At 47.7% G+C, this 25,189-nt stretch overlaps 1 non-coding gene across 1 annotated transcript; it reads left to right on the plus strand.

The window, feature by feature from the left end:
• Positions 1–10,307: 10,307 nt before the first annotated feature.
• LOC114817776 lies at positions 10,308–10,445 on the plus strand. The gene has a single exon (XR_003765631.1). It is a non-coding gene; the product is annotated as a small nucleolar RNA SNORA7 (small nucleolar RNA).
• The last annotated feature ends 14,744 nt before the right edge of the window (positions 10,446–25,189 follow it).

Consider the following 25,189-nt stretch of genomic DNA (forward strand, 5'->3'; position numbering starts at 1 on the left):
TGGTCTAATCACTTGGGAAGCACAATTCGGCAATAGAGACAATTTCTACCCAACACCGTGCACACAGTATGGAAAGAACATGGGTCTGGGAGTCAAAATTACATGGGTTCTAATCCTGGTTCCACCACTTGTCTGTTTAGTGACCTTAGGCAAGTCACTTAACTTCTCTGTGCCTCAGTGACTCCCTGTCATGGCTTCATGGATAGAGCAGGGGCCTGGGAGTCTTAAGGACCTGGGTTCATTCATTCATTCAATCACATTTATTGAGCACTCACTGTGCAGAGCACTTTACTAAGCTCTTGGAAAGTACAATTTGGCAACAAATAGAGACAATCCCTGCCCACAGTGGGCTCACAGTCTAGAAGGGTGGTGACAGACAGCAAAACAAGTAAACAGGCATCAATAGCATCAATATAAATAAATAGAAGTATAGATATATTCACATCATTAATATAAATAAATAGAATTATAAATATGTACATATATACACAAGTGTTGTGGGTCAGGGAAGGGGATAGAACAAAGGGAGCGAATCAGGAAGATGGGGAGGGGAAGGGGAGCAGAGGAGAAGGGAAGCTTAGTCTGGGAAGGCCTCTTGGAGGAGGTGAGCATTCAGTAGGGTTTTGAAGGGGGAAAGTGTGATTGTTTGGCAGATGTGATGATTGTTTGGCGGATGTGAGGAGGGAGCGCATTCCAGGCCAGAGGTAGGACGTGGGCCAGGGGTTGACAGCAGGACAGGCGAGAATGAGGCATAGTGAGGAGGTTAGCGGCAGCAGAGGAGCGGAGTGTGTGGGCTGGGCTGTAAAAGAAGAGAAGGGAGGTGAGGTAGGAGGGAACCAGGTAAGGGAGAGCTTTGAAGCTAACATTGAGGAGTTTTTACTTGATACGGAGGTTGATAGGCAACCACTGGAGATTTTTGAGGAGGGGGGTGACATGCCCAGAACATTTCTGTAGAAAGATAATCCGGGCAGCAGAGTGAAGTTTAGACTGAAGCGGGGAGAGACAGGAGGATGGGAGATCAGAAAGGATGCTAATGCAGTAATCCAGTCAGGATATGATGAGTGATTGTACTAATGTGGTAGTGGTTTGGATGGAGAGGAAAGGGCACATAGTAAGTGCTTAACAAGTACTATAATTATTATTATTAAGTCATCTGGGATTGGACGTGGGCAGGGCAGAGGATAATGGAGAGGTATGTGAAGTGGACTCAATGGGAACCAGGTTTCCTGTGATAAACTCTAGCTGCATTAGTATTTATCATTGTTCACCCATGTGGACTCTGAATTGATAGCACATTGATTTGAGTTGGTAGATCCAAGTAATAATAATAATAATAATGGTATTTCTTAAGCACTTACTATGTGCCAGACACTGTACTAAGTCCTGGGGTGGATACAAGCAAATGGGGTTGGACACAGTCCCTGTCCGACATAAGGCTCACAGTCTTAATTCCCATTTTACAGATGAGGTAACTGAGGCACAGAGAAGTCAAGTGACTTGCCCAAGGTCACATAACAGACAAGTGGCAGAGCCAGGATCAGAACCCATGACCTTCTAACTCCCAGGGCCATGCGCTATCCACTACGCCATGCTGCTTCTAAGGCCTAAGATGGGTAGACACCTTTGCACCCTGGGTGAGACATTACTAAATCCAAGAGCCACCATTCCATCCTAATCCGCCCCGACCTCTCTGCTGCCTTTGACACTGTGAACCATCCCCTACTCTTAGGAACATTATCCAACCTTGGGCTTCACCGATGCTGTCTTCTTCTGGTTCACCTCTTTTCTCTCTAACAGCTTGTTCTCACTTTCTTTAGCGAGGTCCTCCTCTGCCTCCCACCCCCTGAATGTCAGAGTTCCTCAAGGTTCTGGGTCCCCTTCTATTCTCCATCTACACCCAGTCCCTTGGAGAACTCAGTCACTTCCATGACTTCAACTACCATCTCTATGTGGATCATTCCCAAATCTATATCTCTAGCCTGATCTCTCTACTTCTCTGCAGTCTCACATTTCCTCCTACCTTCAAGACATCTCTACTTGGATGTCCCACCACCCCTCACACTCAACATGCCCAAAACAGAACTCCTCATCTCCCCACCTAAACCCTGTTCTTCCCAAGAGTTTCCTATCACTGTAGCCAGCACTGTTATCTTCCCTGTTTCACAAGCCTGTAACCTTGGCATTATCCTTGACTTATCTCTTTCACTCAACCCACACATTCAATGTGTCATGAAATCCTGTCAGTTCTATCTTCACAACATCTCTAGAATCCACCCTTTCCTTTCCATTCAGGCTGCTACTATCCTGATCCAAGAATTCATCATTTCCCACTTTATTGCTTCAGTCTCCTTACCAACCTCCCGCCTCCTGTCTCTCCCCTCTCCAGTCCATACTTCACTCTGCTGATTGGATCAGTTTCTGAAAAACCTTTCAGTCTATATCTTCCCACGCCTAAAAAACCTCTAGGGCTTGCCCATCCACCTCTGCATGAAACAGAAACTCCTTACTATCAATTTTAAGGCCTTCAATCAAGTTTCTTCCTCCTATCTAACCTCACAGATCTCCTAATATAACCCAACCCACACACTCTGCTTCTTTAACACCAAACTACTTTCTATACCTCAATCTCATCTATCCCACTGCTGTTCCTTGGAGCTGGAACTCCCTCCCCCTTCGTATCTGACAGACCAATCCTCTCCCCACCTTCAAACCCTCCAAAATCACATCTCTTCCAAGAGGACTTTCCAGATTAAGCTCTTTATTTCCCCTATCTACCCTCGTCTCTGTGTCGACTTTGAACTCGGCTATGTGCTTCTTAAGCACTCCCACAGTACTCGGGTAAATATTCTTATGTGCTACTATTTCCAATATCCCTCATCTATTTCAGTCACTCCCCTGTAGACTGTAAACTCCTTATAGGCAGGGATCATGTCTACCAACTATGTTGGTACTTTCCCAAGTGCTTAGTTCAGTGCTCTGCTTCTCAATAAATTCCACTGATTGATTGTAGAGCAATGTACTAAGGGCTTGGGAGAGTTCTAAAGAGTAAGTAGCTATGATCCCTTCCCTCAAGGAGTTTATAATCTAGTGAGGGAGGGAGGCATTAAAATAAATTACAGATAATTCATATCTGCCCCAGTGCTTAGAACAGTGCTAGACACAAAATAAATGCTTAGCAAATACCATAATTGATTATTATTATTATTATTATTAAAGTAGTGGAGTACAAGGATGTGTATATAAGTGTTGTGGGGCTGGGAGTGGGGTGAATAAGCCCTTCCTCTAACTGTAAACCCGTTGTGGGCAGGGATTATCTCTCTTTATTACTATATTGTACTTTCCAAGCCCTTAGTACAGTGCTCTGCACACAGTAAACACTCAATAAGTACAACTGAATGGGTATTAAAGTGCTTAATGGGTACAGACCCAAGTATATAGGAGACATAGAAGGGAGAACAGGTTGGGGAGATGAGAGGTTAGTCAGGAAAGGCTTCTTAGAAGAGACTTAATTTTAGGATAGCTTTGAATATGGAAAGGGAAAGTGGGTTTGGGGCAGGAGGGAGGATGTGAGCAAGGGGTCAGAGGTGAGAACGATAAAACTGAGGCAAATTTAAATAGACCAGAGTTAGAGGAGAGAAGGGTGCCAGCTGGGTTGTAGTAAGAGAGGAGCAAGGATAGGCAAGAGGGAGAGAGCTGAATGAATGCTTTAAAAATGATAGCAAGGAGTTTATGTTTGACACAGAGATAGGTGGGCAACCATTGAAGGTTGTTGAGGAGAGGAAAGATGTGTGCAGAATGATTTTTTTAGAAAAATGATCCAGGCAGTAGAATGAAGAAGGTACTAGCATGGGGAGAGGCTTGAGGCAGGGAGGTTAAAGAGGAGACTGATGCCATAGTCAAGGGGTGATATAAGTGCTTGGTTCAGCGTGGTAGCATTTGAATGGAGAGGAAAGGGTGGATTTTAGCAATGTTATAAAGGTAGAACAGATGGGATTTGGTGACACATTGAATATGCAGTTTGAATGAGAGAGATGAGCTGAGGATAACATCAAGTTTACAGGATTTTGAGAAAGAAGGATGGCAGTGCTGTCTACAGTGGTAGAAAAGTCAGGGAGAGGTCAGAGTTTTGTTGGGAAGATGAGAAGACAAGTTAAGTATCAGGTTTCGGTGGGATATCCAAGTAGAGATGTCTAGAAGGTAGGAGGAAATGTGAGGCTGCAGAGAAGAAGATAGGGTGGAACAATCCAAGCAGTTGCCCAAGCTCTGAGCAGACCTTCTGCAGGAAACTGGAACTGAAATCTCCTCCTTCCTTTGCCCTTCCCACCCACCCAGGGCCGTTGCCGAAGCAGCGTGGCTAAGCAGAAAGAGCATGGGCTTGGGAGACAGAGATCATGGGTTCTAATTCCAGCTCCGCCACTTGTCAGCAGTGTGACTGTGGGAAAGTGACTTAACTTTTCTGTGCCTCAATTACCTCATCTGTAAAATGGGGATTAAGACTGTGAGCCCCAGGTGGGACAACCTGATTACCTTGTATCTACCCCAGCACTTAGAACAGTGCTTGTCACATAGTAAGCGCTTAACAAATACCATCATTATCATCATTAAGTGCTTACTGTGTGCCATGCTCTATACTAAGCCCTGGGGTAGATTCAGCCTAATCAGATTGGACCCAATCCATGTCCCAGATGGAGCTCATAGTCTTAATCCCCATTTTACAGATGAGGTAACTGAGTCTCAGTAAGTCAGTCAGTCAATTGCACATATTGAGTGCTTACTGTGTGCAGACCACTGTACTAAGTGCTTGGGAAAGTACAATATAACAATATAACAGACATATTCTCTTCCCTCAACAAGCTTACAGCCTAGAAGGAAGTCACAGAGAAGTGAAGTGACTTGCCCAAGGTCACCGCTCCCTAAACTTGTATTCTTGCTGACCCCACGAGACTATGGCCACTGGGTGGTAGGTTCAGGATGACTGACTGTTTGACCTTTCCTTGCAGAGGCTTCTCTCTCTTGCCACAGAGTGAAAACCCAGCATCAGCCCAGCCTGCTTCCCTGACCCTGCCAGAGGGAACGGGGCTGGGAGGGGAATCAATCAATCAATCAGTCAATCACATGTATTGATTGTTTACTGTGTGCTGGGCACTGTAACTGTACTAAGCTCTTGGGAAGAGTACAATATAACAATATAAAAGGTATATTCTCTGCCCACAAGGAATTTACATTATAGAAGGGGAGATAGACATTAATATAAATAGTAAATTACAGATATGTAAGTGCTGTGGGGCAGGGAAGGAGGGGATGAATAATGTCAGCATGGCGCAGAAGGGACTGGAAGAAAAAGGAAAAGAGGGGCTTAGATAGGGAAGGTCCTCTTAGAGGAGACATGCCTTCAATAAGGCTTTGAAGAGGAAGAGAGTAATTGTCTGGCCTATATGAAGAGAGAGGGCACTCCAGGCCTGAGACAGGATGTGGGTGAGAGGTTGGAGGTGAGAGAGATGAGATCAAGGTACAGTGAGAAGGATAGAATTAGAGAAGTGAAGTGTAGACTGGGTTCTAGTAGGAGATATAGTAGGAGAGTAGCTAGGTGAAATAAGAGGGGCAAGGTGATTAAGTGGATGGTAAGGAGTTTCTGTTTGATGTGGAAGTGGATGGGCAACGACTGGAGGTTCTTGAAGAGTGGAGAAACATGGACTGAACGTTTTTGTAGAAAAATGATCCAGGCAGTAGAATGAAGTATAGACTAGAGAGGGGAGCGGCAGGAGGCAGGGGGGTCAGAAAGGAGGCTGATGCAGTAATCAAGGCAAGATAGTGATTGGATTAACAAAGTAGTAGATCGGATGGAGAAGAAAGGGATGATTCTAGCAATGTTGTGAAGGTAGGACCGACAGGATTTAGTGGTGGATTGAACATGTGGCTTGAGTGAGAGAGATGAGTCAAGGATAATACCAAGGGAATGGACTTGTGAGACAAGAAGGATGGCAGTTCTGACTACAGTGATGGGAAAGTCAGGGGAAGTACAAGGTTTAGCGGGGAAGATAAGAGATTCTGTTTTTGACATATTAAGTTTGAGGTGATGGAAGGACAACCAAGTAGTGATATCTTGAAGGCAGGAGGAAATGCAAGACTATAGAGACGGAGAGATATCAGGACTGGAGATGTGGATTTGAGAATTATCTGCATAGAGGTAGTAGTTAAGGCCATGGGAGCAGATGAGTTCTCCAAGGGAGTGGGTGTAGATGGAGAATAGAAGGGGACCCAGAATCTTGAGGAACTCCCATATTTAGAGGATGGGAGGCAGAGGATGAGCCTATAAACTGAGAATGAGCAGCCAGAGAGATAAGAAGAGAACCAGGGAGGACAATGTCAGTGAAGCCCAGGTTGGATAATGTTTTCAGGAGAAAGGGATGGTCAGCAGTGTTGAAGGCAGCAGAGAAGACGAGAAGGATTAGGATGGGGTAGAGGCCATTGGATTTAGCAAGAAGGAGAACATTTGTGAGCTTTGAGAGGATGATTTCTTGGTAGTGAAGGGGACAGAAGCCAGATTGGAAGAGGACAAGGAGAGAATCAAAGGAGAAGAACAGGAGACAGCAGTTGTAGACAACTCACTCAAGGAGTTTGGAGAGGTAAGGTGGGGGGAGATGGGGCAATAACGGGAGGGAGTCCTGGGGTCAAGAGAGGAGGTTCTTTAGGATGGAGAGACATGGTCATGCTTCATTCATTCCTTTAATCGTATTTATTGAGCGCTTACTGTGTGCAGAGCACTGTAGAGAAGCAGCGTAGCTCAGTGGAAAGAGCACGGGCTTGGGAGTCAGAGGTCATGGGTTCTAATCCCAGCTCCGTCACTTAATAATGTTGGTATTTGTTAAGCGCTTACTATGCGCCGAGCACTGTTCTAAGCGCTGGGGTAGACATAGGGGAATCAGGTTGTTCCACGTGGGGCTCACAGTCTTAATCCCCATTTTACAGATGAGGGAACTGAGGCACAGAGAAGTTAAGTGACTTGCCCACAGTCACACAGCCAACAAGTGACAGAGCTGGGATTCGAACTCATGAGCCCTGACTCCAAAGCCCGTGCTCTTTCCACTGAGCCACGCTGCTTCTCCACGCTGCTTGTCAGCTGTGTGACTTTGGGCAAGTCACTTAACTTCTCTGGGCCTCAGTTACCTCATCTGTAAAATGGAGATGAAGACTGTGAGCCCCATGAGGGACAACCTGATCACCTTGTATCCCCCCAGCACTTAGAACAGTGCTTTGCACATAGTAAGCACTTAACGAATACCAACATTATGATTATTATTATTACTAAGTGCTTGGAATGTACAGTTCAGCAACAGATAGAGACAATCCCTGCCCAACAGCGGGCTCACAGTCTAAAAGAGGGAGACAGACAGCAAAACAAAACAAGTAGTCAAGCATCAATACCGTCAAGATAAATAGAATCATGGGTATATACACCTGCCCCCTTCCTTCTTCCCTCCCTAGCTGCCATCTTCAACTGTTCATTCTCCAATGACTTGTTCCCCACTGCTTTCAGGGTTTGATTAGGTGTGAAGGGATGGGATCGGAGGTGCAGGTGGAGGGGATGGATTTTTAGAGAAAGCAGGAGATCTGTCTTCACCAGTTCCGCCACAGACTCACCAACTCCCTCCGTAACCACAAGAACTCCCTTCACAGCTACAACAGCTCCCTCCACAGCCACAACAGCTCCCCTTGCAACTGCCCTGAATCCCTTCCCTTCCACAGCTCCACCCTCAGAAAGGAGGAAGGGCATACTACCGGAAACCTCATTTCCTGTCCTGAGTGACTGCATGGCTCATTGTGACTCAGGGAGGGGTCAGTCCTCTACCTCCCCCACCGACATTCAGTCTGTTGCTAAATTCCGGCAGTTCTTCCTCCATAACATTTCCCAGATCCGCCCCTTCCTCTTCACCCAAATGGCCACTACCCTGGTCCAAGACTTTGTCACCTCCCAACTGGATGACTCTTTGGGCCTCCTCATTGGTCTCCCAGCCTTCGGCCTCACCCTTCATCAGTCTGTGCACCATGCTGTGGCCCTCGGGCAAGTCACTTCACTTCTCTGGGCCTCAGTTACCTCATCCTTAAATTGGGGATTGAGACTTTGAGCCCCACATGGGACAGGGACTGTGTCCAACCCGATCTGCTTGTGGGCACTCTACCGCTTAGTACAGTACCTGGCACATAGTTAAGAGCTTAACAAATACTATAATTATTATAGTTACTATTACATCTGACCCTTCCTCCATATCTTCAGTAGCTGCCCATTCCTACTTTCATTCATTTCATTATGCAGTAGTATTTATTGAGTGCTTACTGTGTGTAGAGCACTGTTCTAAGTGCTTGGTAAAGTACACTAGAACAATAAACAGACACATTCCCTGCCCACAATGAGCATCAAGTGCGAACTCCTGGCTATTGGCTTCAAGCTGATTGGAGACACTAGCTCTGTCCTTCTTACATACCTTATCCTGCTGGAGAACAGCACTCTTCACTCCCCTCAAGCTAACCCTTGTGCTCCAGCTGGTTTCTCCCTCATCTAACCTCATTTCTCACTGCCTTGAACTTCCCCTTTGTGCAGCAGCATGGCTTAATGGAAAGGGCAAGGGCCTGGAATTAGAGGAACTGGGTTCTAAAACTGGCTCAGCCACTTGTCTACTGTGTGACCTTGGGTATGTCACTTAAATTTTCCATGACTCAGTTTCCTCATCTGTAAAATGGGGATTCAATACCTGTTCTCTCTCTTACTTAGACTGTAAGCCCCATGTGGGACAGGGGCTATGTTCAACCTGATTATCTCGTAGCCAGTGCTGAGTACAATGCTTGGCACATAGTAAGTGTTTAACAAATGCCACAATTACTGTTAACTCCCTTCCCCTTTCAAATCCCCTTGTCCCCACCGCCTCTCTTAGCAGCCGGGATTCCCTGAGCAGATGAATAAAGCATGCCGAACTGGCTAGTGACTGCCAACTTAAGGTGATCTACTCCTCCGGTGGTTCGTCCTGCACTGTAGGGGCCGGCTTCCGATAGGAAGCACTTGAGGCAAGCACTTTGAGGCACACACTCTCCTCAAGATCTTGCAATGGTGGCTCCACATCAAACAAACACTGCTCACGATTGGCTTTAAAGCAGGCAATCACCTTGCCCCTTCCTACCTCACTTGCCTACTGTCAACCTCTTGCCTTTGTCCAGCCTCTGGGATGGAACACCCTTACTCCTCATATCCGACAATTATTTTCCCATTCTTCAAAACCTTATTGAAGACACATTTCCTCCCCAGAGGCCTTCCCTGACTAAGTCCTCCTTTCCTCTCCTCCCATTCCCTTCTGCATCGTCCTGACTTGCTCCCTTTATTCATTACCCCCTTCCAGCTCCACAGCACTTATGTCCATATCTGTAATTTATTTATTTATATTATGGGTCCGTCTCCCTCTCTAGACTGTAAGCTTGTTGTGGACAGGGAATGTGTTTGTTTATTGTTATGCTGTACTCTTCCCAGGTGCTTAGTAGAGTGCTCTACACACAATGTGTTTAATAAATATAACTGACTGACTGACACCCTCAGAAGACAGCACATGATGTGGGGGCTGGTGGTTCAAAAAAACAGGTTGTCCAGCCCGAACTGGAACCAGTAAGTGTGGGAAGGGGATTGGGGAGGATTTGACTCTGGAGTAAGCCTTGGATGGTTGGCAGGACATCCAAGGAGAAATATCCTGAAGGCAGGAAGAAATGCAAGGCCACAGAGAAGGAGAGAGGGCAGGGCAATAGAACCAGTTGCCCCAGCTCTGAGCAGACCTACTGCAGGAAACCATAACTGGAATCTCCTCATTCCTTTCCCATGTCCACCCAGCCAGGGCCCTGTGCTCCCCATTTTTTTTAAAAAAATGGTATTTGTTAAGTGATTACTGTACTAACCCTTAACCCTAACCTTAATCCTATACCTGAATCCCAACTCTAACTCTAACCCTAACCCTGACCCTTACCCAAACCCCAACTCTAACCCTAACCCTAAGCCTAACCTGAACCCAACTCTAACCCTATCCTTGATGCTTGAGGTTCACAGTTTGAATAGAACGGGGGCAAGGCAACTTTTTCCCCACCTCGAAGTGGCCAAATGTCTGAAGCCGGGCCTTTCCCCAGAGTAACTGAGCTTCTGTGGGAACCTTGATCTTCCCAGCTCCATCAAAACTAGGAGTTGGAATTCAAAGGAGAGGCTCACACACCAGCTTTCACTCTATCTATATTTCCTTCCCTTTGCAAAATGTATTTCTGTTCCTACCTTGATGTTACCCCTCCCAAGGTCGCATCTGAAGAGTTTCCAGTACTCTACCAGTCTTGACTACAGGAGGGAGAGTCAAGCAGAGGCCTACCCATTCTATTTCTAGCTTGGCCACTGGCTAGTGAGTGGAAGGCAATCTGCTATGAGTCAACAATCACCTGCGCTGGGCAGCAGCAGCATGGGAGAGAGTCAAGGGTGGAGACTCAAATTTACTGCGTGGAAGGTGGCAGTGGTAAACCACTTCCATATTTTTACCAGGAAAACTCTGTGATTACACTACCAGAACGATTGCAGATGGAGGTGGGGAGTTCTGGGAGGGATGTATCCATGGTTTCACTATGAGTGGGAGATGACTCAGCAGCATAAGACAAAACAAGACTGTAGTGTTAAAGCCTTGCTTTCACCCCAAGAAAAGCCCCCTAGCTATGCTGAGTGCAAAGATTGAGTTTGTGCCCTAGTGCTCGTGAGGAGTGGATCGGCTGTGCACTGCCTGATGTTATTACAGCAAATGCCCCAGAAAGAGCAGGTCAAGGTCAACGGGTCACTTGTCACAAAGAGAGCCAGCAAACAGTGGTGAGGGTAGTCTGCTAGTCATTCGTATTTATTGAGCGCTTACTTTGTGCAGAGTACTGTACTAAGCGCTTGGTAGAGTACAATAGACCAATAATAATAATGTTATGTATTTGTTAAGTGCTTAATATGTGCCAAGCACTGTTCTAAGCTCTGGGATAGATACAGAGTAATTAGGTTGTCTCACTTGAGGCTCATATTCTTAATTCCCACTATACAGATGAGGCAACTGAAGCCCAGAGAAGTGAAGCGACCTGCCCTAAGTCACATAGCTGACAAGTGGCGGAGTCAGGACTAGAACCCACGACCTCGGACTCCCATGTCTGTGCTCTTTCCACTAAGCCATGCTGCTTCTCTCAATAAGCAAACACACTGCCTGCCCACAACCAGCTTACAGTCTAGCCTGTGACCACACCAGCCCTGAGAGATTGTTTGACAGAAATGTCCAGGTCCAGGCGCTGGAGCTGGGCCCAGGCTGGGCCAGGTGCTCAGGTTTTCTGGCTGCCACCTTTTGGGCCTCAACATCTTAAGCAGGCATAACCTATCTGGACTGGTCCTGCCTCTGGTGGTTGCCAATCCACTTTCTCATCAAACAAAGCAGAAACTCCTCACCATTGGCTATAAAGCAGTCCACCACCTTTCCCCTCCTACCTTCCCTTGCTACTCTCCTTCTACAGCCCAGCCCACACGCTTCGCTCCTCTAGTGCTAATCTTCTCCCCATTTTGCGGATGAAGTAACTGAGGTACAGAGAAGTGAAGTGACTTGCCCAAGATCACACAGCAGACAAGTGTCAGAGCCAGGATTAGAACCCAGGTCCTTCTGATTCCCAGGCCCTTGCTCTATTAGGCCATGCTGCGTCTCAATTTGTTAAGTATTTACTCTGTTCCAGCACAGTATTAAATGCTGGACACTGTACTAAACGCTCATTAGGATAGCCACCACAAACACACAGAGATCTCATCAAGATGGCTATTCATGCCACCCTATCTCCCTGTGTCATATGCCTGGAAGCCAGTCTTAGTTTTTTCAATGGGAAGATCCTCTCTCTTCTCAACCATCCCTAACAACCTTCCCCCTCCCACCCCATGAAGTAAAAAAGGAATCTGCTCAAAAAGATTTTGGCTTTGTTCAACATTTATATTTTCTTTATTATTATTTGTCATTAACTTAGTTACACTCCCAACTGCTTGGTACAATGTGCTACATAAAGTAAGGGCTCAGTAAATTTCACTGATAGATTGATTGATTGATTAGCACCAGGAAGCTGCACAATGGCAGGAAGCAGTGTAACTTGAGCAACTCTGAACCATGAGCAGTTTGCTCTCCCCAATCTGGGAAAGGAGGGTGGGTGGGCGGTCCAGAGATCTGGGTTCTATCAATCAATCAATAGTAGAGATAGTAGAGATAGTAGAGAAGCAGCGTGGCTCAGTGGAAAGAGCCTGGGCTTTGGAGTCAGGGCTCATGAGTTCGAATCCCAGCTCTGCCACTTGTTGGCTGTGTGACTGTGGGCAAGTCACTTAACTTCTCTGTGCCTCAGTTCCCTCATCTGTAAAATGGGGATTAAGACTGTGAGCCCCACGTGGGACAACCTAATTCCCCTATGTCTACCCCAGCGCTTAGAACAGTGCTCGGCACATAGTAAGCGCTTAACAAATACCAACATTATTATTATTAGTATTTATTGAGCACTTATTGTGTGCAGAGCATTGTACTAAGTGCTTGGGAGAGTTCAACCCAACAATTTAACTGACGCATTTCCCTCCCACAAAGAACTTACGGTCTAGACGGGGAGCCAGACATTAATATAAATAAATAATTTATGGATTTGTAAATAAGTGCTCTGGGGCTGGGGCTGAGGCAGGGTTCATTTCTCATCATCTTGCCCCCTACTACTTCACCTCACTTTCTTTCCTTCTACCACCCAGCCCGCATACTTCACTCTTCTAGTTCTAGCCTTCTCACTGTGCCTTACTATTGCCTGGCTCACCCCAGACCCTTTGGCCCTCATCCTGCCTCAAGCCTGGAAAGCCCTCCCTCAAATCCAACAATTACTCTCTCTACCTTCAAAGCCTTATTGAAGGTACACCTCCTCCAAGAGGCCTTCCCAGACTAAGCCCCACTTTTCCTCATCTCCCATTCCTTTCTACATCACCCTGGCTTGCTCCCTTTGCTCTCCCCCCGCCCCCCAGCCACACAGCACTTATGTATATATCTGCAATTTTATTTATTTGAATTGATGTCTGTCTCTCCACCTCTAGACTCTTTGTTGTGGGCAGGGAATATCACTGTTTATTGTTGATTTGTACTTTCCCAAGCGCTTAGTACAGCGTTCTCCACATAGTAAGTGCTTAATGAATACAACTGAATGAATGAATAAATGAATGACCTCTCTCACCTTGGGGAAGGTGGGCAGGAGGAGTGTGTAGGGGGCCGCAGGGTCACACAGAGTGGAATCTAGGGCCTGGCTAAACCTGGGATCTCCACTCCCCTTTGGCCCAGAGGTAGTGGAGCAGGCAGCTTTTGGGGGCTGGGCGTGTGGACAGTTGAGCCGCTAAGGGGTCCGGAGAGGGGTCTATGGTGCCATTTTGGGACAGTTTTTCCCTTGCTGCTCAGCCCCATTGTAGGGCTCACCTGGAGATCTGGTTTCCTTCCATCCCTGGCATTCACTGCTCTCAGCCTCATCCCAGGGAGAGGCCTGCCCCTGCAGCCATGCTGTCAGCTCAACCCTTTGACCTCTAGGTTAACAATTTAGTGCAAAGGGAAGACTGAGGGAAGAAGGCTAAGAGTCAGAGTGAGAGACTAGACAGACTATTTAGATGATATCCAAGGGCCACCACATGGTGTCATCATGCATTCTTGGTTGCATCATGTGTCACGAGGAGAGGTGGCATGGCCCTCTGAACTCTCTCCTCAAGGCGCAAAACTCTCTGAAGCAGGCCTTGACTCTGTCTGACCCATACCCACCGGTTTCTCAGCTGGGACTCCGATTCCAACATGGTTCCGCCTTCTAGCATCTCGAATCCACCGGTCCCTCCTTGCCCCAGGCACCAGGAAGACTGCCTGGAGACACTGTTCATTTCCCTTGTGCCATGTTGGTTTAGTTAGAGTGAGTTTCCTCTGGTAGTTGAGCTGTAGATTATGACAGGTGATAAGTAGTCAATCTTCCCTGACTTCTGGGTTACCTCAGAGCTCTACCTTGCCCCAGTCTCCATACCTTGCTCTCTACGCTTAACCCCTCCCCTCCGCCTTCTGCTTTCTGTGTCCCATTCCCTGACCACTTCTCCCCAACCCCATTCTCCACTTGTCCAATTCTCTGCTCACCTCCCATAGTTCTTAGTTGAGCTGAGCTGGGGGCAGTTTGGTATGAGCCCAGAGCTAGGAGCGTGGCAGCAGGGAGAGTAAAAATTCTTGTTCCCCCATGGCATTATCTTGGGGACAACATTACTTGCCATCTACCTAACTCGCAGGGATGGTGTGATTAACTGATCAGTCAATCAGTCATATTTATTGAGCGCTTACTGTGTGCAGAGCACTATACTAAGCACTTGGGTGAGTACAACAGAGTTGGTAGACATGTTCCCTTCCCATAAGGAGTTTATAATCAAGACAGGGAGACGGATGACAGACATTAAAATAAATTATTGATACATACTTAAGTGCTGTGGTACTGAGGGTAGAGTGAATATCAAGAGCTTAAGAGGGACAAATAGAAGAGCAGAGGCGACACAGAAGGGAGAGGGAGAAGGGGAAATGAGGGCTTAGATGGAGAAGGTCTCTTGGAGGAGATGGGATTTGAATAAGGCTTTAAAGACAGGGAGAGTCATGGTCTCTTATATGAAGCAGGAGGGAGTTTCAGTCCAGAGGCAGGACTTGGGTAAGGGATCGGCGGTGAAATATACAAGATCGAGGTACAGTGAGTAGGCTGGCATTAGATGAATGCAGTGTTCAGGGTGAGTTGAAAAAGGCATCATTGCCTTGGCCATTAGCCAGGAGAATTCCCTGCCTGGCAGTGACCCATTTCCTCCCTCCTTACCCAAGGGCTCCACGCACTGGAATTATGATCATTATTATTATTATTATTATTAATATTATTTCAGCAGGTAACCATCAAAGTCAAAGCTGAGGAGGATTTATTTGTTGCTAGTTGTTGCTAGTTGTTGTTTGTTTCCCAGAGCTATGAACTTCACAGCCAGTCAGGCTCCTAGACACTGAGGCAAACTCACCCCCTCACACGCCCCAGGATCCTTTCCCCTCTCGCCTGGGCCGTGATCGGTGTCCTGAGGGAGGCTCCCGTCCTTGCTGGTCTCTGAACACCACCGCCGCTCCCGACAATTGGCTTCTCTTGCCTGTTCCTGGCACTGGTGGTGGTCCTGGGCCTTTCTCATGAGGATCGGGTCCAGTTGAGAGGGATCCCTGCTTTCCTGAAGCATTTCCAGGGGATGATTGGGGTGTTCGCTTTCTAATTATCCCTCTTCGACTGGATCCTGCTTCTCCTGGCTCCCAGTATCCTGCTGTTGGGGCTTGAGGAGGCCTCCTCTGAGTTTCCCCAGTTGCCAACGGGGGCGGTCACCTCTGAAGAGACTCTGTGGGACACCAGGCCAGCCCGATTAGCATGTGTCCAACTGGGGTAGGGAACTGTCTCGCTTCAGCTTTTAGCCTCTAATTGTTGAATCCGGGCTGGGCGTGGGGGCTGAGGGTGGGGTGGGCTGGGGGCCGGGTTCTGCCTTGCTGACCATTTCTCCTGGTGTGAGGAGGCTCAGAAACTGGACAGTTGAAATCGAAAAGAATTGTCTTTGGTTGTGGGCCTCAGGCCTTCCTGCCCCTCCCTCCGCCCACACTTCCTCAGAAAAGGCTTCCCCTGGGGGTCCTCCTTCCCTTTTCGTCTCTCCTCCCTGCCAGCAACAGCCAGCAGGTCCCTGGCTCCCAGTCTCGGCTCCCACCTTCCCCAGCAATGGCAGCCAAGCCCCTCATTGTGCAGGATGAATGGCAGTTAACTGCCTACTGTTCCCCTGGTCTTCCTGCCAGCCCAAGGAGTCCGCAGAAGGGCCGTTACTTGGAGCAAACAATGGGATCCTTAACAATAGTGGAGAGGAAATGGAACTGAGACCAGAAAGAATGAGGCATTGCAAAAATAACTCCGGATTCTCGTGCCCGCTGGCTAGCCAGACAGCCAGCAACTGGACAGCCTGGGACACTCTTTCTCTTCACATCTCTGCAACCTGGTAAGGCGGTTGCTGCTTCTGTGTCAGTCCCCGCCCGGGGCCGGGCCAGCCCCACACCTCTAACATCGTGGATTTTAGCTGTATTCCACCTTCACAACATTGCTGAAATCCACCCTTTCCTCTCCATCCAAACTGCTACAACCTTAATGCAATCACTTATCCTGTCCTGCCTTGATTACTGTATCAGCCTCCTTGCTGCCCTCCCAGCCTCTTGTCTCTCTCCACTCCAGTCCATGTTTCACTCTGCTGCCTGGATCATCCTTCCTGAATCATTTTTTTACAAAAGCGTTCAGGCCATGTTTCCCCACTCCTCAAAAAGTTCCAGGAGTTGCTCCTCTGCTACAAACAAAAACTCCTCTCCATTGGCTTTAAAGTATTCAATCACTTTGGCCTGTCCTACCTCACCTCTTATTCTCCTGCTACAACCCAGCCCACACACCATTCCTTTAATGCTAATCTTCTCACTGTACCTCGATCTCATTTACGTCACCACTGACCCCTAAGCCACGTCATTCCTCTGGCCTAGAATGCACTCCCTCCTCAAATCTAACAGACAATTACACTCTCACCTTCAAAGCCCATCTCATCCAAGAGGCCTTCCCTGCCTAACCCCATCTTTCCTCTTCTTCCTCTTCCTTCTGCATCACCCTTTCTCTCTCAGCGTGGCTGGAGGAGCAACGTGGCTCAGTGGAAAGAGCCCGGGCTTGGGAGTCAGAGGTCATAAGTTCGAATCCCAGCTCTGCCACTTGTCAGCTGTGTGACTGTGGGCAAGTCACTTAACATCTCTGTGCCTCAGTTCCCTCATCTGTAAACTGGGGATTAACTGTGAGCCTCACATGGGACAACCTGATTCCCCTGTATCTACCCCAACGCTTAGAACAGTGCTCTGCACATAGTAAGCGCTTAACAAATACCAACATTATTATTATTATTATTAAATTTATTCCCTCCCAGGCCCTAAGCACTTAATGTATATATCTGTAATTTATTTATTATTAATAATAATAATAATAATAATAATAATGTTGGTATTTGTTAAGCGCTTACTATGGGCCGAGCACTGTTCTAAGCGCTGGGGTAGACACAGGGGAATCAGGTTGTCCCACGTGGGGCTCACAGTCTTAATCCCCATTTTACAGATGAGGGAACTGAGGCACAGAGAAGTTAAGTGACTTGCCCAAAGTCACACAGCTGACAAGTGGCCGAGCGGGGACATTATAATAATGTCTTTCTCCCCCTCTAGACTGAGAGCTCATTGGGGGCAGGGAATGTGTCTGTTGGTACATTACACTCTCCCAAGCTCTTAGTACACAGTAAGAGCTTAATAAATATGATTGAATTATTATTTTTAATAATAATAATAATAATGGTATTTGTTAAGCACTTACTATGTGCCAGGCATTGTACCAAGCACTGGAGTGGATACAAGTAAATCAGGTTGGACACAGTCCTTGTCCCATGTGGGGCTCACAGTCTCAATCCCCATTTACAGATGAGGTACCTGAGGCACAGAGAAGCCCAAGGTCACACAGAAAACAAGTGGAGGAGCTGGGATTAGAACCCAGGACCTTCTGAATCCCAGATCAGGTCTCTAACTACTACACCGTGCTGCTTCTCATGAATAGAGGGTTGGGGCTATTGTGCAGGAAGAAGGGGCACTGGCTGGCCACTGTGATACCTCATCAGTGGACGGCCCCCAAGTTGGCCTTATCAACCTCAAGCCCCCAGAGAGGAGGCAGACGATCAGTTTCGGATCCCTCCCTGGCCAGGCACCTGTCCCATAAAGAGGACTCCTGAATCTCAGCCCCCCGCCCTGGGGTACGCCATTTCCTCTCCTCAGGCTGCAGCATTGCCAACCTTTCTCGGAAATGGAGAAATCTTATTTCCAGCGCATTCCCGTCTGGTCTGGCAAAGTTGCCCTCTGGGAAATGCTACCCGTTAGGGCCAAGCAGAGAAGAGCCATGCCGGTCTCCTGGCATGTTAATAATAATAATAATAATAATAATAATAACTGTGGTATCTGTTAAGTTCTCACTATGTGTCACTCACTGGTCTAAGCATGGGGGAAGATCCAGGATAATCAGGTTGGACATAGTTCCTGTCCCACACAAGTGCTCCCAATCTAAGTAGGGAGGAGAACAGGTACTGAATCCTCAATTTACAGATGAGGTAACTGAGACATAGAGAAGTAAAGTGACTTGCACAAGTTTACACAGCTGGAACATGAAGATGCCGGGATCAAAACCCAGGTCCTCTGACTCCTAGTCCTGTGCTCTTCCCACTAGGCCACGCGTAATAAAAGTGTATCTGGGGTTTTCACTCCTTGGACCGGCAGATTTCCGGTGAAATCTGGAAATGCTGGGGTGGTCTGAATGCTGGCTAAGGTTGTCACCCTCTTGGGCACGAGCTCTCCTGAGAGATAGGACCAGGGTCTTGGGACTCAGCATGGGCTTTTTAGAGCTTCTCAGGAGAAGCCCGAGGCCTTCTCCCCAGCCCCTCTTGACTGGAGGAGGATGGGGCTCAATCCCAGATTGGAATCCCAGATCCAAATCTCAGATCTGCTCCCTGCCTCCCAGGACACGACATAAGGAGCCTGCCGGGGTGGAGGGGCTGGCACTGGCGGGGGCATTCCCACCCTCTTACTTTAAGTGATGAGACTCAGACTGGGAAGAGCCTCTTCTTGGTTTTCCTTAGGAAAAGCCCATCTTTCCTCCACCATCGATCCAAGACAGAAAGCGACGCAGAGCGAATTGGTTAATGGTCCTGGGGCAGAGAGCGCCTGGCCAGGAGGTATTGCCCTGCCCTGAGGTGGAGCAGGAGGCTGGACTTCCTTCAACTGGGCACACTATTTCTGAGATATTCCAGTTCTAGGACCTGACAGTCCTTCAAGCCTCCAGGCCCTGAGAGACAGCAAACCACAGGCCTTCTTGCTGCTCTGAAGTTGTGGTGTCAATCAATCATTCATTCATTCAATTCATCCAATAGTATTTATTGAGCGATTACTATGTGCAGAACACTGTACTAAGCACTTGGAATGTACAATTCGGCAACAGATAGAGACAATCCCTGCCCAGTGACGGGCTCCGTCCCTCCCCCTTCATATCCAGCACATCACTACTCTCCCCATCTTCAAAGCCCTACTAAAATCATATCTCCTCAGGAGCACTTCTGATTCATTTCTCAACCTCCTACACCTACCAATCCTATTTTCTGGGGGGTTGGGATTCTGTGTGGTGGCTAGACATCTTTCACCTGGGCACACTATTTCTATGATATTCCAGTTCTAGAGCCAAACATGAAAGCACTTCAAGCCTCCAGGCCCGTCAACAGGTCTTCCTCTCCCCCTGAGGCTGTGGTCTCAATCAGTCACTCTATTTTTTGAGCACTTACTATGTGCAGAGCACAGTACTAAATGCTTGAGAGAGTACAATATAACAGAGTTTGTAGACACATTCCCTGCCCACTAAAGAGCTTACAGTCTAGAGGAGAAGATTGTGAGCCAGCCTTCTAGACTCTGAGCCCGTTGTGGGCAGGGATTGTTTCTATTTGTTGCCCGGTTGTACTTTCCAAACGCTTAGTACAGTGCTCTGCACACAGCAAGTGCTCAGTAAATATGATTGAATGAATGAATGAATAAATGAGACAGACATTAATATAAAGAAATGACTGATGTTTTTATGGTATTTGTTATGTGCTTTCTATGTGCCAGACACTGTACTAAGCACTGGTTACACACAAACTAATCAGATTGGACACAGTCCCTTTCCTACATGGGTCTCACAGTCTTAATCCCCATTTTACAGATGAGGTAACTGAGTCACAGAAAAGTGAGTGTCCTGTCCAAGGTCACACAGCAGACCACTAGAAGAGTTGGGATTAGAACACAGTTCCTCTGCCCAGGCTCTTTTCACTAGGCCACACTGCTTATGTATGCAAGTGCTGTAGGGAAGAGGGTGGGGTGAATAATAAGGGTGAATAATAAGGGCTTCATCCAACTGTGAACCTTCCACTCCCCCCCACTCTAATAAAAATAATTGTGATATTTCATTCATTCATTCAATAGTATTTATTGAGCGTTTACTATGTGCAGAGCACTGTACTAAGTGCTTGGAATATACAATATGGCAACAGATAGAGACAATCCCTGCCCAGTGACAGGCTCATAGTCTAAATGGGGAAGACAGACAGCAAAGCAACAGAACAAAACAAAAACAAGACAACATCATCAAGATAAATAGAATCAAGGAGATATACACCTCATTAACAAAATAAATCAATTAATAAATAATATATACAAATGAGCACAGTGCTGAGGGGAGGGAAAGGGGGAAGAGCAGAGGATGGGGGGGAAGGGGAGCAGAGAGAAAAGGGGGGACTCAGTCTGGGAAGGCCTCCTGGAGGAGGTGAGCATTCAGTAGGGCTTTGAAGAGGGGAAGAGAGTTAGTTTAAACACTTACTTTATGCCAAGCAATGTTTTAAGCAATGGGGTAAATATAAGATAATTAGGTTGGACACAATCCCTGTCCCTCAAAGGGCTCACAATCTTAATCCCCATTTTACAGATGAGGGCACTGAGGCACAGAAAAGTTAAGTCACTTGCACCAAGTCACACAGTAGACAAGTGGCAGAGCTGGGCTTAGAACCCTGTTCCTTCTGATTCTGTGCTCTAGCCCCTAAGCCATGCTGCAGTCCAGCCCTCTCTGTTCCTAAAGGGAGATTCCCAGGGCATCTCCCTTCATCCCTTCATCCTGAGTCCCTTCATCCCTTCATGTCCCTTCATCCCTTCATCCTGAGTCCCCCATGGTGGAGATGACTCCTCCTCCCACACCGCTTCCAGATTGAGGGGTTTCTGCCAACCCCAAGGGATCTTAGCCCAGCCCCACGGGTTCTTTGGCCGGGCACAGGTGACAATTCCACAGGCCGGTGTGTTCTCCTTGCCCCCACTATTGCCTTAGGGTAGGAGCTCCAGGCCAAGGTGGTGGAGGGGAGCCTTGGACCAAGAGACTGGCACCACTGCTGCTGTGTGTCTGTACAGGCTGCCACATTAGGGCTGTGGATATTCTGCCTACACAGGTTGGCACTCCAGGGCTGAGTTCTCATTCCATACACGCTGGCAGTCCCGGACCTGGGCTCTCTGTCTGTATGGACTGCGATTTTGCTCAGGGAATCTCTCTTCCTCATCCCCGCCCACCTCCCGGCCAACCAAGAGGATTCAGTCCCGCTTGAAGTCACACAAATTAAGAAGACCAACACGTGTGATATTCCATTCATTCATTGATTGAGTCATTCATTCAATCATATTTATTTAGCGCTCACTATGTGAAGAGCACTGTACTAAGTGCTTGGAATGTACATGTACAATTTGGCAACAGACAGACAATCCCTGCCCAACCATGGGCTCACAGTCTAAAGGGGGGAGACAGACAACAAAACAGAACAAAACAAAATGAGTAGTCTGCCATAAATATCATCAAGATAAATAGAATAATAGGTATATATACATCATTAACAAAATAAATGGAGTAATAAATAATATATACAAATATGCACTGTGCTGTGGGGAGGGGAAGGGGGGAGAGCAGAGGAAGGGAGAAGGGGGAATGGGGAGGAGAGGAGGAGCAGAGGGAAAGGGAGGACTCAGTCTGGGAAGGGCTCCTGTAGGAGGTGAGCGCTCAGTAGGGCTTTGAAGAGGGGAAGAGAGCCACGGGTCGACGGCGGGACAGCGCGAACGAGGGACCGTGAGGAGTTTAGCGGCAGAGGAGTGGAATGTGAGGACTGGTTTGTAGAAGGAAAGAAGGGAGGTGCGGTAGGAGGGGGCCAGGTACTGGAGAGCTTTGAAGCTAATATTGAGGAGCTTTTACTTGATACGGAGGTTGATAGGCAACCACTGGAGATTTTTGAGGAGGGGGGTGATATGCCCAGAGCATTTCTGTAGAAAGGTAATCTGGGCAGCAGAGTGACGTATGTTCTATAGTGGGGAGAGGCAGAGGGTTGGGAGGTCAGAAAGGAGGCTGATTCAATAATCTAGGTGGGATAGGATGAGTGACTGTACTAACGTGCTAACAGTTTGGATGGAGAGGAAAGGGCAGATTTTAGCGATGTTGTGAAGGTGGGACCGACAGGATTTGGTGATGGATTGAATATGTGGGTTGAATGAGAGAGCGGAGTAAAGGATACCGCCAAGGTTACGGGCTTGTGAGTCGGGAAGGATAGTTGTGCCGTCTACGGTGATGGGAAAGCAGAAGAGGACAGCTCATGGAGCCCACGGACCTGAATGCCTCTGGGATTTTACTGCCCACTTGATTCCAAATAAGGCAGGGGGCTGTCTGCCAGGGGCATGCTGAGGTCAGAACTGGGAGACTTGCCCCCACCCAACCCAAAGCTGAGGCTGTGGCCTCTCTCTTGGGGCCTCTCCAGTCAGCCCGGGAGCCTCAGGGACAGAGGCACTGCTGGAGCCCCACCCAATACCACTGCCTGGCTTCCAGACAAGGGCCTAGGGCCTGGTCTGGGAAGGGTGAGGTGCAGGTTCAGCCAATCAGAGCTGTCAGTCAGTCAATCCTATTTATTGAACGCTTACTGTATACAGAGCACTGTACTAAGTGCTTGGGAGAGTGCAATAGAACAGTAGACACATTCCCTGCCCACAATAAGCTTACAGTCTAGTCCCTGTTCTTCCCAAAAGGGAGAAGAGGCTTGATGACCTGAGTGTGCTGGGCCTTTCTGGGCATTTTCTGGCCATTTCAATCGATCCGTGGTATTTATTGCATGTTTATTGTGTGCAGTGCATTGTACTAAGCACTTGGGCGAGTAGAGAATCAGCATGATTCAATGGAAAGAGCACGGGCTGGGGAGTTGGAGATCATGGGTTCAAATCCCAGCTCCACTGTTTGTCAGCTGTGTGACTTTGGGCAAGTCACTTAACTTCTCTGTGCCTCAGTTACCTCAACTGTAAAATGGGCTTTAAGACTGTGAGCCCCATGTGGGACAACCTGATAGCCTTGTATCCTCCCAGCGCTTAGAATAGTGCTTTTCACATAGTAAGCACTTAACAAATGCCATCATTATTATTATTATTATTATTATTACAGTAAAATAGAGTTGGCAGGCACGTTCCCCCTTCACAAGGAGTTTACAGTCTAGAGGACCAGCTTACAGTTTCCAAGGGAAGGAACGGATTGGGCCACACTAGGTGTGCTTTATTCATTCATTTATTCAATCATATTTATTGAGCACTTATTGTGTGCAGAGTACTGTACTAAGAGCTTGGGAGAGTACACTGTTGCCCTCTGTGGAGAGTGGAGCAGTCAGCTGGGCCCTTGTCTGTTCTAGTTGGAAAACTGGAGCTGACCTGAGCTGGCAAACTCAAAGCAGGACAGTGGGAGAGTGGGATGGAACTAATTGTTACCTGGCCTGCAGACCTCAGCTTTGACGGTCACTTTTTCTACGCTGAGAAATTGTGAGTGTGTACCTATGTGTATTTGTGACGATGGGCATGTTGGTGTGTGTGTATGTCTGCAGCCTGGCTTAGTGGAAAGAGCACGGGCTTGGGAGTCAGAGGTTGTGGGTTCTAACGCTGGCTCCACCACTTGTCTGCTGTGTGACCTTGGGCAAACTTCTCTGTGCCTCAGTTACCTCATCTATAAAAATGGGGATTAAAAAATGTGAGCCCCACGTGGGAAAATCTGATTACCCTGTATTTACCGCAGCGCTTAGAACAGTGCTCAGCACATAGTAAGCGCTTAACAACTACCATCATTATTATTATGTCTGCACATGTGTAACTCTGCTTTTTGTGTGTACACATTTTGCATTTGGTATGGGGCATGCCTGGGTGCACAAGTATGCTTGTGTGTACATCTGTGTATGCATGTTAATGTTCCTGCCAATAAATGAATGTCTGTGCATGTGGGTACACATGCATGCATGCATGTAGCACATCTGATGTTTGGCCATGCCTCATGTGGATCTGAGGCTGCGTGTCCAGGCATCACACAAATGCTCTATGCATGTAGCATGTCCATGTGTTCATGCATTCACTCATATGTTCATAAGTGTAGCTGGATGCCTACACACCTGTGGATGCCTGTGTGTAGGTGCGTGCATGTGCTGGTTTGTGTGTGTGGAACATCACATGTGAGTGCATATACTTATGTGTGTTCGTATGTATTTGTGTGAGTGAATGTACATGTGTCCGAGCGGGTCCCTTTGTCTGTATGTGCGGGCCTAAGCATAAGGGGGAGGGAAAAGTCTCCGACTCCGTGCTTCTGCCTCTCTCCCTCTCTTTCCCCATGGGGATGAACACTTGACAAAAGTGTCAGAGTAGAAGGAACCGCTTTTCTCTTGCCCTAATAAGGTCGTGGCTGTGAACTGCGAGCGAGAGGAGGGACACTGCCTGGGCTCTTCATTCCCCTGTTCTAGCTTTATTTCCCATGCCAGAGCGGGGCAGGAGGCAGGAAGGAAAATCCAATCCCTTGTCTTCCCATTGGACTCTAAACAGGCTCCGAGGGAAAAATCTTCTCCCAAACCATTGAACTAGACTCCCATACTTGCGGTTGCAGTGAGGGTCCCTGGTGGCCTCTCTCCCTACACGGAGAGAGTCTAACCAGCCCAAGGAAGAGTCTCCAGGCTCCGGGCTTCAGGTAATTGCCAAGGTTCCAGTTACAAAGTCCAAACATGGGCTGCCGGCTACCTGGCAGGTTCGCCAAGTGGGACCACAGAAAGGGCATGGGAATGGAAGTCAGGAGACCCGGGTTCTAGTCTCAGCTCTGCCACGCTGGCCTGCCTCATGGCTTTGGACAAATCACTTCACCTCTCCATGCCTCAGTCTCCGCATCTGTAAAATGAGGATAATACTATCTACCTTTCCTTATTCCACAGAGAGGTTATGAAGCCAAAACTGAGATAAAGTGCTTGGGGGGAAAAATAGCAGTTTATTTTAAAAAATCAAGGTATTCTTCAATTAATTAATTAATCAAGTTTAATTTCTGCCAACAGGTGGACCAGCAAGTCAGGGGCCAGGTGTCATATTCGTGGCTCAGTGGAAAGAGTACGGGCTTTGGAGTCAGGGCTCATGAGTTCGAATCCCAGCTCTGCCACTTG

Source organism: Ornithorhynchus anatinus, chromosome 1 (genome assembly GCF_004115215.2).
Source record: "Ornithorhynchus anatinus isolate Pmale09 chromosome 1, mOrnAna1.pri.v4, whole genome shotgun sequence".
In the NCBI taxonomy this organism is placed as follows: domain Eukaryota; kingdom Metazoa; phylum Chordata; class Mammalia; order Monotremata; family Ornithorhynchidae; genus Ornithorhynchus; species Ornithorhynchus anatinus.